At 41.8% G+C, this 16,675-nt stretch overlaps 2 long non-coding RNA genes across 2 annotated transcripts in view; one reads left to right on the top strand and one right to left on the bottom strand.

Moving 5' to 3' along the window:
- The window catches only part of LOC122173919 (uncharacterized), a 304,056-nt gene that overhangs the window by 85,458 nt on the left and 201,923 nt on the right, over positions 1-16,675 (bottom strand). The window lies entirely within an intron of this gene.
- The window catches only part of LOC122173918 (uncharacterized), a 28,376-nt gene that overhangs the window by 1,102 nt on the left and 10,599 nt on the right, over positions 1-16,675 (top strand). The window contains exon 2 of the long non-coding RNA XR_006174953.2: positions 4,855-4,986. This is a non-coding gene — a long non-coding RNA (uncharacterized LOC122173918). The remainder of the gene's footprint in view (positions 1-4,854; positions 4,987-16,675) is intronic.

Genomic DNA, 16,675 nt, shown 5'->3' with positions numbered 1-16,675 from the left:
GGATTAGGACTCATCTAATAATCTTGCTATAACGCAAGGGCTTTGTGTCTTTATTGTCCTTATATATGAGGATTTGAATGGTAAAAATAGGGTATTGCCCCTTATCTGAGACTGGACATCAATGAATTAATGACATAGATATTGAAAATTGGGTTTTCATTTTTATCAGTTTCCACTCTACTATACACATCAGGTTTGCATTTCTTTTCTTGCTTTATTGCTTGTCTTTTTTAATAGCTATTTTAAAATATATTTCTCAATTTAAATTTCCCCCCCAAAGAAGTTTTACAATGAAGAATTTTCAGTTGTAGATAAACATGTAAAAACGATCACATTCTGCACATTCTTTGGGCTTTGTCAGTGCCACGACTGCTGCAATCTAAGGGCCCAGTCCAAACAAGGAACAAAAGTCCATCTTCAACATACCAGAGCAGGCACTCAGCAGCTGCGGGATTTGGCCAAAAATTAGTAAGGAGCAAAGGATCAGACATTTAATGGCACCTTAGGCACAGTTCTGATATGGGGGCAGTGTTGTACAGTACTTTATAGCATGAATTCCTCAGCTACTCAGTCCTTTGCTAAGTGTGACAGTGGTTTCGCTGGAATTTTTGTCCAACTAAACTCTGCAAGATTATTCCTTAAAATGAGTATTGCTTCCGTAGCCTATTGCTTCTCAATATATGGGTGATGCTGTGAGCTCAAGAGATGAAAAAAAGGGCTCACATTCCTCCTCAAGACAATGAGCAAGAGTGAACTGTGGGATATGCTGTGGGGAAATATTCAGTTTTTCAGGAACCCAAGAGGAAAACAGTCTCTGTCCTGAAGAACCTGCAAGCTAAATGTAGATAAAAACAACAACACAAGGATGGGGTGAAAGGCAGGTAAAAATGAGGGATACACAAGAAGATGCCGAAACTTTGACTATTAATGCTGGATATGTCAGAAGATTCAAGGACTTTTTCTTCATGTGTTAATAGACGAACTACTTAATAAAATGAGTCAAAGTGTCATGGAAATCTAGTTCTGTTTACTCAATGAAAATCTTAGCAAAAGTTTGAATTTTCTTTAAGCCAGCTGCACAGCTGGTCAAATACATTTTTTTTCCTGAAAGTCCTGACCCTTTCTTCTGACCAAGTCAACATTTTGAAGCATTTCAAACAACTCTTGTTTATAGCTAGGAGCTGATACTTATATTGGGAATGTTTTTGAGAGGCCATTATATGGTGGGCGGGAGACACAAGAGTTGTTGATCATGGTAGGGAGGTGAGGAAGGGATCAAGGGCCACAGAAGAGGGAAGGAGAGAGAGGAGGAGGTGAGAAGATTCTAAGCAGGCAGGAAGGATGGGGGCAGAGGGAGATGAGGTGCATGGTGGGCAGGTTGTGAGTCAGGTAAGCAGCAGAGGGCTGAGGAATGTATCCACGTATGTGCCTGCATGTATATCTGAGAAACACACTGAAAAAGTGTAATTCTTTCCTTTGGCATATAATTCATGAGAATGTAACAGGGCTCCTTAATCTGTCTCTGTGTGTGTTCACCCCAAACCATGCAGTCACCACAAAAAGTCAGCATTTCTCAGCCATTACCAGGTATTGGTATCTGAGATGTCCCAGTTTCCGTTCTACTTAGAATAGGAAACAATTGTTGGCAAACGCCGACTTTTCAGTAGTGACTACTGCTTGGAAATATAGGCCTTACACACCTATGCATAGATAACATTCATGTGTGTATACATCACACACAAAGACATATTTGATTTTAATAAAATATATATTGAAAAAATGTATATCTGTTTTCAGATTGCCAACAATTTTCCAAGTAGGAGAAAAAACCCAGAATGGATAAATACATGTTATTGATCTGCAGAACGTGAAGTGTATTAAGTACTGCAATTAGAACAGAAGAGTAGACATTCAGAACTCAATACAATTTCTTTGAAGATGAAAGTCATTAGATTTCAGTGAGAAATTGGAGTAGAAATTCCGATTGACACAAAAATATTTAACCTGCATTCTACAGTATTGTGAGCACTTGGTAGTATGATTAACAATAGTGTAATTGTAACTGCAAAGAAGAAGAAAAAAAAGGATTCCAGAGGTTCTCAAACGGTGGGTTGGGACCCCAAAGTGGGTCGCAATCCTGTTTTAATGGGGTCACCCAGGGCTGGATTAGACTTGCTGGGGCCCAGGGCCAAAGCCTGCACGCTACCGCCTGGGGCCAAAGACCAAGCCCAAGGGCTTCAGCCCTGGGGGGCGAGGCTCAGGTTACAGGCCCCTTGCCTGGGGTTGAAGCCCTTAGGCTTCAGCTTTAACCCCCCCTGCCGAGGGTGGTGGGGTTGGACTTTGGCCCCCGCACCCAGGGTGGTGGGACTCGGGCGGGGTCAGGCTTTGGGGCCCCCCCTCCTGGGGCCATGTAGTAATTTTTGTTGTCAGAAGTGGGTCGCGGTGCAATGAAGTTTGAGAACTCCTGGATTACCCTAATCAAATCGAATGTTGTCTTGCCTATCTCTGCAGTCCACATATTGTCCTCAATTGCTCAGAAATTTGCAGTTAGAGAAAAGGAAATCCTGGCTTCTGAAAGTCAACAGCCAAAATATAAATGTCCAACCTAGCGTTTCTGTGATTGTACGCTACCAGGATGGCATTGTTTGGGCCACATTTTCCCCTCAGATGCACATCTGTGGTTCCCATTAATTTCAGTGAGAGTTGGCCACATACATCTGAGGGGAGAATGTGGCCTTTAAATTGTAGATAGTCTGAACGCAGCACACATTAGCGGTCATGGTAATTTTTTCCTTTTGAAGGGCAAAAACAGCCTGGTTAGGAAATGCTAGATTTTCTGGGGGTCAAAGATGGGCTCTGAAATTTACTAAATGGCTTATGACCAGGAAGGAATAAACCAACTCCTACCTCAGCCCTTGCACTGAACCAAATCTTTTTGAAAATTTGGGACTGGCTTATTTAAGAAGCCATCCCATGTCTCCCATATAAATCCTCAGACAGGGTGAAGGCTCACTCTGTGCAGCCTCGCTGACGTGTCCCCAGAGGTCTTCCCCTCCTGCCTCAGTTTATTTTCTGGCAGCTGTCCCATCCAGCTCATCTTCCTCCCATGACTCTTGTATTCCCTCTCACCTTCATCTCCAAGCTTGTCACCGCCACTGAAATTCTGAAAGGGTCTCTGAGAATTTGGCTTATAATTACATTTTCTATTTTTTCCTCTTCCTTGATTTGTTACTATGGGGATATTGGCTTAAAACCAGGGATCCATACTCCCTTTCATTCAGAGGGAAGTCTGTGCTATGCAAGGGAGAGTTTCACCTTTGCATTATGCTCCATGTCCTTCTCTTTGGCTCTTCAGAAACTTCTCAGTGGGGCTTAGAGCAGACCAGAAAAATGTTGACAGAACCATTTTCCCTCAGAAAATGCCTATTTTGCACTACAATGGAAGAAAATTATTTCATGGAGCTATTGAAAATATTATGGTGCATGCTACTTTGTGCAACATTTACTTAGGCAAGTGCCAAATGGTTGTGAAAGCCAAGCGTTCGCTGAAAAGAAGTGGTAAAACCGAAGTCCAGCAAGGTGGTCACTAACATAACGCAATGTTCTGGTCACTGGCAGAACTGCCAAATGGACAACGTGGTGAACATTTGCAAGGAGCATTAAAAAAAAAAAGATGAACAGTAAGTCTCCTCCTGAATTCAACAGGCCCTAAAGCAAGGTTCCTATAATACTACTATCATTTCAGACCCATCTCTGACAAGTAATTATGAATAACTCCCTGAAAGTGTTCTAAGATAGTAAAAATCACATGCAAAAATGTGGAGAAGAGGGGTCTGAAGGTTAGGTACCTGAAGGCAACTGGATAACCATATACATTTTAAAAAAATACAGCACCTTGTAGCTATTCACCCAGAACACTGCAGTATCACTATATTGTAAACTGTAGAACTTTAGCTCATTATTGCAGAATACAAATGTCCAGTTGCAATATCTCCATTGTACATCTTCATAACAAAGTCCAGTATCTAAGAATAGGGTGAAAAAAAATCTGACGGTCTGAAAAACCTTCACCCTTTGATGGTCAGAAAATCCTTTCCCTTTGCTGTATTTCCCATCCTATTGTACTAAAGCGAGCAAACTAAGTTCTGCCCTGACTTGAACTCCACATCTGTCAAAAGGGATTGCATGGCGCACGAATCAGGGCAGAATCTGGCTCATCACTAGATAGTGATCTAATATTTTGAATGCATTTTATTTATCGTTTGAATGACACCTTTCCATTACAAATATTGAAACAAGCCTCCCAGAGATCCACCTATTTGTATTCTCTCCTTAGCCAAAGACAAGATTAAGAACCTAAAACAAAAAGGAAATACTAATAATATTGTCATTGCTTATGGAGGTATAACTTGGTTGATATCACTCCTCTCCCAGTTTCAACACTTTGTTTAACAAGGAATTCAACTGGCTGCTGAGTACTTGCAAGCTGAGAGTGTGTGACAAGACTGATTGTCAGCTCGTAGGCTGAGTATGTCACAGAGCTGATAAACATTCACTCTTTGCAGAAGAAGCGGGAAGGGAGAGAATTGGCTGTCTCATGAATGGTAGACCTTTAGAAGCTGGTAAAACATCAGCATTGCAGTCAGATGCCAGCCTTATTTGGCAGACAACAGCTGCAGACATCAAAGAGGATAAGAGAGGAAAAGGAAGGCAGAAAAACTGAGGTAAAAGGGAATTGAGTCTGCAGTATTTTTATGAGGTACATGGGTTACTTTCTATTAAAACTGGTTTGTTTATATTCTCATGTTATCAGTTTGCCTGACTTGTTAAATTATTTTTTTTAAATATCTGCAGGCACAACTTGAGTCTTAAATTCCAGACACATCCAACAGGGGGTCTCCGACCCATTGAACATTGTGTTCCCATCAAAACCAACACGAACTCCATGCAGTAAGATGGGATTTTAAAGCCCCAGGACTGCACCAAGTAAGTGAAAGTGATGGGAGCTAGTTAGCACACAATGAGCAATATTTACTTCATCATTACAACATGCTGAACCTATTTTACAAGGTATATGGAAATATAAAGCACAGCTGCATTGACTGCTCAGTATTGGAGAAAGGGGTCTGTTAAGATTTAGAAAGCTTTCTGGCTGAAGAACGCTTTCTTGCTTGATACTACCCAAGGCTGAGCCAAAGGGAAAAGCAAAATGTGCAGTGTGTGTCTATAACGGAGACCACACATGTGCTGTGGTGGTGCAAGTTTATTAATCCAGGCTATGAATCCCAATTACATGTTATTACCATGTGGCATACAGCAATACCTGTATATCAACTGCTATAGAAAGATACAATGGCTTTATGAAGATAGATTAGAGCACAACACTGAAAATATGTTTTTAATGAACAACAGTAGAGTAAGGAAGTAACTAGCTGTACATGTTTGTGGGCGCACAAAAACATGCGCAGGCCCAATTTAGGCTGCTCAAAAAGTTAAGTATTTTACAAACGTTTCCAAAGACAAAACATTTTGTTGGAAATTCTCTGTGACATTCTTGTTTTAATTTTTTTTGCTGAATTTTTTTTTTCAAAAATACAACACTTTTTCAAAAATTCAAGCTGGAAAAAATAAAGTATTAACAATAAACTCCCACTCTACTCCCTGATTTTAACTTCCCCTCCCAGTCTAAAACCAATCAGTTTTTCCCAATTGAAAAAAAGTTCCCAACAAAAGTAAATTTGTCATTTTTAAAAAAAATTCATTTTCAAATTCTTTTGTTAAAAAAGGCATTTTTACATCAAAACAAGAGGATGGAAAAACTTTAATAAATATGCACAAATCAAAATGGATGCCTTCACACAACTATGCATGCACATACACCATGACTTGAACAGGCATTTTGGAGCACGTGCACACCCACGTTGGCTGTATGTCTGCTTGAAAGTGCGTCCCTTTATTATCTTCTCTCCTCTCTGCATACAGAGGGCTTAACCTTGCAAGATGCTGAGCCTTATGGCCCTGATCCTGCAAGCAATTAAACACATTAGTAGTTCCACTGAAACTTTTGTGATTATTCACATGTATAAAGTTTGGCACATTATGCTTAAGCGTAACTTAAGTACTTTGTTGGATGAGGGTCAGAGGGCTTCGGCACCTTGCATTGCATGATCAAGCCCTAACAGAACTAGTTTAGATGTATCCAAGATAATTGATTCTGATATGAAGATATAAATATTAAATTATTTATATATTCACACACACAAACGTGTGTGAAAACTTAGGTTGAGTCATGCCAGCTCAATGTGGAAGGAAGATGTACTGGACTCTTTCATAATTTGCTTCTCACCAGTCCTTCAGCAAAATACTGAAAAAACCAAACAGAAACAAAAGCTCAAAACAAAACAAACCACCATCAGTTTTTCCCACATTGTACTTTTGCTTTTCTAATTGTTTTAAGTTCTTCAAAGCAGCACTTTCCATTATGCTCTTCTGCCATCTAGTATAATACATACACACGGTATAATAAGGGATAGCTGCTGCAGAGCTGCCTTTAGGCTTTGTACTTTGTGACCTGACTTCACAATGGTTTTGATTTATTAGAAGATAAACCCTTTCCAATGTTGTTTGTTTTCAAATGAACTGTAAATAACCAATTCAGTATGACACATACTAAATATTTCCTTTGAAATTCTAATGCTGTCTGGCTTCACTTACACTACCATTTACCACAGCATACTTTTGTTGATCCTCTTACTTATATGTGTTGACTATACATATATTGATATATTTGTATTGTTAGAAGATAAATGAATATTTTAGTTGCGTACAGTCAACAGATGTTAAGGTTGGTGTTAGAATTATTACGTATCCTTAGTTTGCGATTTCCATAGCTTGTGATGTTGGGGGAAAAGAGTCTTTCATTTACTAACATGTTTAATGGCACCTTCCCTTGAATTGCATATAGCAACCCTAACTGTAATTTAACACAATTTTGGTTTTGAATTGTGTAAATGTGCACGTGCGCGCGCACACACACACACACACACACACAGAGACATAGACACACACACTTCTTTTAAATCTATAATTTAAATTACATTTATAATTAAATGCCAAGTTCCTGTTGGACCATGCTTTGTATACACCGGGCAAAACCCTTCTGTAGAAGAGATGCAAAGATTTTCCCATTACATTTCACATTAGATTTTCACAGAACAGATAGGATGTTTTACTGCTTCCTGCCTGGCTGCACTCCCCAACCAGCATAGCTCTCCAGCACCATAAACAGCCTCCAGACACCTACTGACTGCACGGCTCCACTCCCCGGCCAGTTCTCATTCTCTGGCTGCAGCACCAAACCTTGGCTCCAGTTCCACTAGCAGCCCTGGACGTCAAGCCAGTCATGCTCCCTAGCTCACCAGCCATCTTCCCTGGATCCCTACATGCCACACCTCTAGTCTATTCTCCTTCTTCCGCTTAGGTCTGCAATAGGGGAGCCCAGCTTCACTGGACCTGAGCATGTCTATCAGCTGCCACTGTGCCCACACACCAAAGCTCAGAGCCTCTTCTCCCCCTGGCTATTTCCCCTGACCACATTCCCAGATTCAGTGCTCTCCAGTACCTCACCCAACCCACCCCGGCAGTTCCAGAATACAGCTAAGCACTTATCACTTAAAACTTTAAGTGCTAATTGCTTAGTAATGAAAACTTTAATCGCTGAGAGATTAAACCTTTAATTGCTAAGTGGCTGGCGGAGTTCCAGTCCACAACAACCAAGATTCACTAACACAACATTTTTTTTCAATGCCCTTTCAATGAAAACTATACTATGAGCAAGTGTGTAGAGAGACTTATATGCATGCAAGGCACTTAAATATTCCCAGGGCTGAGGGAAAAAAGGTGGCTGAAGAATCAAGTGCAAATGTAAAGCATGGCTAATTTTGGATTAAGTACCCCATGGAAATTTATAATTTTCAAATTCTCCAGAAAAATCCTCATCTTAACTTTTTTTTAAACCACACACATTTTTAGATGAATTGCTTCCTCCAGTCACAAATTAAAGGGGTCGGAGAGGGGAAGCAGAGAAAGCAGGGCTTAAAGTGGCATAGTCTTAACTATGGAGTCACTACTGTGCTTTCATCATAATGGACAGGACAAATAAACTGAAGTACTGTACGGGCAGGAGAAATTCCTCCCTCCCCCTAAAAAAAGAATGTTATGCCTCAACTGTCCATTTACAAGATAAAACCAGTGACACTAATTTTTGTTACATCAGAGGAAATATCAGTGGAGCTGAAGTAGATCAGTCCTCTGTAGGTTACATATTCTACTCTTCTACAAGCAGATGTAGGTATGGGAATGATTCACTGCAACGCTAACCAAGTTGCCTGAGAGACTTATGTCAGCCTATTGGGATCAGTAGGCCAAGCTTCAAACGGTAACTAGTTGCCAGATGGCCAGTTAGTGTGGATGCTCGGATGCCTCCCAGTCTTCTATCTTGGATGCCTACTCGCTTCTAGTTTGGCAGATCACTAGCATCTAGATTCTGAAAGGGAGATGTTGTGAAAGCAAATAAAACAGGACATGAGGCCTATTCTCAACAACAGTTCCTAGTCTAGCTTCAACATTTCCACCAGTCTCTTTTTCAGGTATATGGTGGTGAGGCTTTGTAGAGGGCTTGAACGGTGCTCCGCAAACTGGAAGCGCTACCTCCACAGCCACAATATGAGAGGTTTCTGGCATTCTGATGTTCTGTCAGTTTTTAATGCAAACCCTAGAAGATCACGGACACTGCACAATCTGAAGAAGATAAATCACAGTTACTTCGAGCTAGCTGACAGCAGTTTAAGCAGCTACAATCACCAACCACCAAGGGAGTTTCTTCTTTTATCTTACTAAATGCAAAAGTAGACCAGGAACTGGTAATATCACTGGACTATCAGGAGTCCTGCTTTTTACATAAATATCAGCAAGCAGTAAGTACATTCTGTTGACGAAATGTAATAAAACAAAGACGGTTTCAAATATGACCATTCCCCGATGCATTCTGTAGCCCCATCTTACTCACTTATTGCGTGCTGCTGAGATTATAAGGTTTGCTTTTATCTGTCAGAAATCAATATTTCAAACATCGGATAAAAGAGGAAATTGAACTGGGAATAGGCTGAAGTGCTGTAAAAACTACAAAGCACAATTATCAAAAAGCACTTAAAGTACTTAATAGGACACACATATAAAAATGCTCAAATTAATGTCAGGGAACTATAATGAGAACTTTTTCTATGCTTTTTGATCCAAATGCAATGTAATTCGAGTGCAGCCCAGTCAGTCAATACAGTTTTCAATTTATATGAAACTCCAAGGATTTCTAGCAAACCATTTGTTAGAACTGAACCATTATATATGATTGGTTAATATTTCAATTTATTGCAAATACATTATTTTGTGTAAAGTGTTTAACTTGTTGAGGTTTAACCATTCTAAACAGTTGTGATAAAAATAGGTCTTTGGGTAAACAAAGACTTTATAGTCAAGCTTTTAATCAGCACTACTATAACTAGAAGATTGGATTATAAGAGGAATAGACAGCATAGAGAAAAGCTGTAGATGGGGGAGGGATGAGGTGGTAGGGAGATGATGTATACAAGTGACCTTTATCAACATGCATTAAACTGAGAAGGGACATCTTTGAAAACTGGACAGTGGAATGATTAGTTTATGCAGAAAGTTCACGGTTAATTTTAGTACTTTCCCTTTAAGTTTCTATATTCTATTTATCATCTTTAATGCTATTGAGTTTGAGGTCATCACAAATCATCTTAACTCCAGATTAGAGATCACTACAAGGGTGTGTGCGCATGCGTGCACATATTGCTATCTATAGAAAACAGATGGTGTGGAATAAAAATGTATTTGGCATCAATCGTGGGTGGTTGCATTTCTCACAGGTGGCATAGCCATGATGGAATCACATGGTTAACCCAGACGAATGCTAATTAAACATTTATACCAAACCACATCACCACCTTCCTGTATTTATGCCACATATTTTACAGAAATGCAATTTTGGAAACTTTTGTATGTAAAGTTTCAGCCACTGATGCTTTATTGTGCCCTCCTGCATTAAACAGAATCCTACCTTAACTGGAAAAAATCTTGCTACTCATGAGATCATCAGAAATCTAATCAGAGAAGAATAAAGGGCCTAATCCCAAAACCACCAAAACCAACAGGAAGTCTCCCACTGACTTCAGTGAGATTTGTATCAGCCCCCATATTTCCATCGAAATACTAAATACTATATAATCCCATAACAGCCACATTTTCATGGTTAAAGGCTGAAGCGTTGTGCAGTTCCCTCAGCATCATCGGATTCCTCTCTCTCCTTTGCCCCAGCCAACAAGGACCAGTCAAAATTCTGCTGCTTCTTCGTCCACAACATTTCTGAGAACCAACCTTTTCTCAGTCCCTATAGCTACAACTCTCATCCAGGTCCTTATCTCCATCTTTATTATTGTAAACTCTGCCTCCTTGCTGCCCGCAGTCCATACCAACCACAACTACTAAGACAATTTTTCATGTCCACTATTCTAACCATGTCACCTCCTCTTTGAATCTCGATGGTCATTCCCCAGTGCATCAAATTTAGGGCTTCTTGTCTTTCAAGGCTCTGCAGAAATCTGCCTGCTCCCTACTTATGCACTCATCACCTTTTCATGTTGTCCCTGCCTCTGAAAGCCAGGCCATCCTTGGCACACTGTTTGGTCTGGTTCTGACAACAATCACCTCTGTGCTTTCAGTAGTCGGAAACTGGAGCCATAGGTCAAACTGGAGGGCAAGAACTGGATACCAGAGTTGAGGGTCAAGCTGGAGTTAGTAGTCAAGAGTCAGAGTCAAGGGTCAAACTGGAGGTTAGGAACTGGAGCAAGCAGGCTTTCAGGCAAGGAGATATTCAAGGCAGCAGAAGGACAGAAGCAAGGCTGGGTGCAAGGTAGAAGCAGGAGGAACAAGGTAATGGAGGAGCAGACACAAACGTGGTCATGAGCACTGAGGGGCCAGCTGCTGGCTTAAGAGCCTGCAGCCAATCAAACAGCCTGCTGCAGACCAGCTGTACTGATAAGCTACCTGGAGACCAGCTCAGCTGCAGGCCCTAACTCCTGACAGGATGCAGTTGAAAGCAATCTAATATTTAGTATTATATATTATTAAGTATTTATATTTCTAGCAGAACAAAATTCAAATATTCATACACAAGTGGTACACATAAAACATGCATGCAAGGCCAGACAATTATGCGAAGAGGACGCATTTGCGCACACATTATGGGAAACTGCATAAAAGATCACAGCTATACCCATATGTGCAAACAATGCACATTCATGAGGTTATACATGTTTTCCAGACACAACAGAGGTTTGGATATTGGAAAACATGACCCGTTGAGTGTTGCACTGAATTACATCAGGCAAACCCTTTTAACTGCCACACATCTGAATTGACCTACCTGTTAAGCTGGGTAAACTGAAAACATTTTCGGCCAAATCCTGCAGTCTAAACTATCATTGAAGCCAATGGGAGTTTTGCTTGAGTAACAGCTTCAGGATTTACACCTCAATTATAGATGGAGAGGAAGGATAGTTTTGTGAAAGTCAGGAGATTAGGGTTCAACTCCTGGATCTGCCACCAACTTTCTGTGAGACCCTGGACAATTAATTTCTCTGGGCCTCAAATCCCCATCTGTAAAATGGGGATAATCTGTCCATTGTTCCACCATTTGTCTACTTTGTCTATTTAGATTGTAAGCGCTTTGGATAGATAGGGTCTCTTGAAGAGTACTATGGGACTCAGGCAATACTGTAATGCAAACAAACAGAATCAAGATTCTTTATGAATAAAATCTATACTATAGTTTGACTATACAGCCCTTACTTTCACTGATGAGCACTCAGTGAGCTGACTTTCATGAATGTGCTATTCAAGGTTACAGTTGCAAAATGTGGCCCTGTGTATATTAAATAAAAGAAAATACATAAAATGAAACGGGGGGAAGCTGGAAAATTTTTTGGAAGGGGACGAATGGCATTTCTCCAACGAAAGGAGGACAAAATAGATATCACAAAGGAGTTGAACACTAACTGGATACCATGTTAACTATAATTCTTTTGATATAGTCTGTGTGTTCAGATTCCTGAATCAACACAAATATTTTCTAAACCCTACCTAAAAATAAATAAAAAGGCATGTGTAATAAAGGAATAGTCTGCTTTAAAAAACAGTTTGAGTGGAACTATAATATGATCTGTTAAGGCAATTGTAGTTATGGCAGTTATAAGTTACTGTATAATATTTTTCCACAGAAGGTTCCTCCATCGGCTCTTACTGTATTTTTCCTTCAATTATTAAATATAGAGGCTTAACCTCAAAAGCAAATGCACTTGTCTTTACATGCACTTGAATTGTAGCTGCCATTTAAAACTAATCAATGTCTTCTTTAGTACTTAAATAGCTTGTTTGCAAAATGCCTCTTTTAGGAAAATTTGTACTGCAATCAATAAGAAAATATGTTTTTCATTCTAAGAAAAGCTCATAATAAAGAGAGTGGGCTTGATTCTTCTGATCTCTCGAAGATTTTACTCTAATATAACGGCATTACTTTGTACAAGTGTAAGTGGAGTTACTCCTGATTTATACTAGTATTCAGGCCCAGTAACAGGAAAAATCATCATATGCTGTACTCTATGCTATATCCCTGAAGGATTTGCGAGACTCAGCATGAAAATATTTGGAATTCTTAGAGCATCTAAAATACATATAAAGGTCCATTTTCAAAATGCTGAGAGCTGTTTTAGCCTAAGTCATTTTCATTGACGTTAATGGGAAATTGAATGATTAGCCCCCCCCACTACGACCAGTGCTTCCAATATAGACTCCTTGGAAATATCCTAATATTCCCACCCCTAATTGTAGCTGCCCAAGTGCATAAAACATAATGAGCCAAATTCTGGTTTTCCATATGGTGGCAGAAGTCTGGAGTATTTCCATTGAAGTCATAGATGCACTCTAGATTTACAGCAGAGTGCAGGTTGACCCAAAGTTTCCAGTTCTGACATGATTCCACAAACAGAAGTCAATGGGCGGTTTGCATAAAACGCAGTGGCAGGATGAACCCCCAATGGCTGTATGTTTCTCTTCATTTTCATAAGATAAAGAGCCATCAATTTATTAAATATATTGGATTTAGTTCAACTTATGCCTTTATTTATACTCATGCAACCCCACTGATTTCAATGAGGTGGCAAGTATGGAACTAAGGGCTAATGTTAATCTTCTGAACTATAAAAATTTGTAGATTAGAAAAAGAATTAAAGTATTTATAATTGTAACTGGAAAAATCAAGAGATGTATCACATGCATCCTGTTTGCCTTTATGATATCCGTTCATATAGTTTTGTGATAAATTTTACTCACTCATATTTACAACATAAACTCTTCCAGTGCAAAGTGTGTCCTTTGTTTGACACATTCTGACTATTGTACAGGACCTTCATATGCATATAGTAAAGCATCAATCAATCAACTAATAGGAGAGGGATAGCTCAGTGGTTTGAGCATTGGCCTGCTAAACCCAGGGTTATGAGTTCAATCCTTGAGGGGGCCATTTGGGGCAAAAAACTGTCTGGGGATTGGTCCTGCTTTGAGCAGGGGGTTGGACTAGATGACCTCCTGAGGTCCCTTCCAACCCTGATATTCTATGATTAATGTTAAAAAGCAAGTATGGGCCAGATTTTCAAAATCTTATGGGCATGCAATTGCCTATTCAAAATGGACCTGCAGTTGTACACCTAATTATCATGACTGCAATGCAAGTTGGACAACTACATAAATAAATAACCACAATGAACAATGTACATGTTGTTACCCAATTTACATGATCAGTGGCAATAATCGCACATGCATATTAGGCACACAATTAGGCCTGGTCTACACTAGGTGTTTATGTCGAAGTTAGCGCCGTTACATCGAATTAACCCTGCACCCGTCCACACCGCGAAGCTATTTAGTTCGACATAGAGGTCTCTTAAATTAGACTTCTGTACTCCTCCCCGACGAGGGGAGTAGCGCTAAATTCGACATGGCCATGTCGAATTAGGCTAGGTGTGGATGGAAATTGATGCTAATAGCTCCAGGAGCTATCCCACAGTGCACCACTCTGTTGACACTCTGGACAGCAGTACGAGCTCGGATGCTCTGACCAGCCACACAGGAAAAGCCCCGGGAAAATTTGAATTTGAATTCCTTTTCCTGTCTGGCCAGTTTGAATCTCATTCCCTGTCTGGACATCGTGGCGAGCTCAGCAGCACTGGCAACGATGCAGAGCTCTCCAGCAGTGATGGCCGTGCAATCTCAGAATAGAAAGAGGGCCCCAGCATGGACTGATCGGGAAGTCTTGGATCTGATCGCTGTGTGGGGCGATGAGTCCGTGCTTTCCGAGCTGCGCTCCAAGAAACGGAATGCAAAGATCTACGAGAAGATCTCTAAAGACATATCAGAGAGAGGATACAGCTGGGATGCAACGCAGTGCCACGTGAAAATCAAGGAGCTGAGAGAAGGCTACCAGAAGACCAAAGAGGCAAACGGACGCTCCGGATCCCATCCCCAGACATCCCGTTTCTACGAGGCACTGCATTCCATCCTAGGTGCGGCCGCCACCACTACCCCACCACTGACCGTGGACTCTGAGGATGGGATATTGTCCACGGCCGGTTCCTCGGACATGTTAGCGGACGGGGAAGATGAGGAAGGAGATGAGGAGGACGAGGCAGTCGACAGCGCTCACAACGCTGATTTCCCCGACAGCCAGGATCTCTTCATCACCCTTACAGAGATCCCCTACCAACCGTCCCCAGCCGTTACCCCGGACACAGAATCTGGGGAAGGATCAGCCAGTAAGTGTTGTAAACATCTAAACATTTATTTTTAACAGAACAGGAATATTAACAATAACAAAAATGGGTTTCTCATGATTAGTTTGCCCTAGGCGCTTAACGGTTCAGTCATGGGCAGTGCAACTATTGAAAAAAAATCTAACAATGTCCGGTTTTGCATGATTGTCCTGCCCAAGCCGCTCTACTGTTTAGTCACTGCTAGTGCAGCTAGAGTAAAATGCGGTCTATATGTCCGGGGATAGAGCAGAAATCCTCCTGTGACATCTCGATGAAGCTCTCCTGGAGGTAATTGGAAAGCCGTTGCATCAGGTTCCTGGGGAGAGCGGCCTTATTGGGTCCTCCGTAGTACGACACGTTGCCGCGCCACGAGACAATCAAGTACTCGGGAATCATTGCTCTGCACAGCAGGGCGGCATACGGCCCTGGTCTTTGGAGGCTTTCCCGGAGCATTCTCTCTTTCTCGCTCAGAGATCCTCATGAGGGTGATGTCGCTCATGGTGACCTGCTTTGAATTAGGTAGGGGAATGTTAGTGTTGGGACTGCTTGCCCGTTCCTTTACAGAACTGTAACCGCTGGTTTGCAGCCACGCGGTGGAGGCGGGAGAGGGGCAGCCTACAGGGATCGTTCCCGGGGACAGCCGCGAGGGGGTGGGACAGGGGCAGAGTTCCTGCTTGCCGGATTGCTGGCAGCAGGGACTGACATTGCTTTCAATGTGAAATGAGGCCATTTCTAATATTAAAGTTTTAAGCTGCCACAAGTCTATGGCTTACCATGTCTGCCTGCAACAGAAATTCCGTTGTCCTGCCCCGCTTCTCAAATGTGCTGTGCAAGACCCCAGGCACTGAATGCGAAGGCCGAGAATTCGACCTTGTGCTGAGTGCGCATGTGATAGGTGCTGTGCATGGTCTTGTTCACAGAGAAAGACTATGTTCTTTGTTCACAACTACATTTATCTTTCTGAGGAATTCACTCCCTTTTTCCCATTCCCACAGCCACATCTGCGACTGTCTCACAACCTAGCCTGGCATCACACTCCCTAGCGCAGATTAGGCGTAGGAGGAAGAGGACACGGGAAGACATGTTCTCGGAGCTTATGGCCTGCTCCCGAGCCAGGCAGCACAGCAGACCCAGTGGCGGGAGAACTTGTCCCAAATGCACCAAGCAAACATGGATCGGGAGGAGAGGTGGCGGCAGGAAGACCAGCAGGCGACTCAAACGCTGCTTGGACTACTGAGGGAGCAAACGGACACGCTCCGGCGCCTTGTGGATGTTCTGCAGGAACGGAGGCAGGAGGACAGAGCCCCGCTGCAGTCTATCTCTAACCGCCCTCCCCCGCCACCAAGTCCCATACCCACCTCACCCAAAGTCCAAAGAAGGAGGGGCGGCAGAGTCCGTGCTAACTCTCACTCCACCCCTGCAGAGAGCTCTAGTAGTAGAAGGCTCTCATTCCCCAAAATTTGACAAGTTCTTTCCTTCCCGCCTGACACAAGCCCCATTCCAAGTTTCACCTCCCAGTTCCATGTGTAGTTGATAATAAAAAATACGTTTCTGTTAACTACTGTTTCCATCATGTTCTTTTGGAGGAGGAGGGGAAAGGGGGTTGGTAATTGGACAGGACAGTCACCTTTGGCAGGGTACATAGGCAGGGGCAGGTACAGCAGCAGGGCACATACACAGTGCAGTGACTAGTTACCCTGGTCAGTCTGTGAGGTGGTTTTCATGTTATGTGG

This window comes from Chrysemys picta, chromosome 14, assembly GCF_011386835.1.
Source record: "Chrysemys picta bellii isolate R12L10 chromosome 14, ASM1138683v2, whole genome shotgun sequence".
In the NCBI taxonomy this organism is placed as follows: domain Eukaryota; kingdom Metazoa; phylum Chordata; order Testudines; family Emydidae; genus Chrysemys; species Chrysemys picta.
This window is presented reverse-complemented; position numbering and strand designations above follow the sequence as displayed.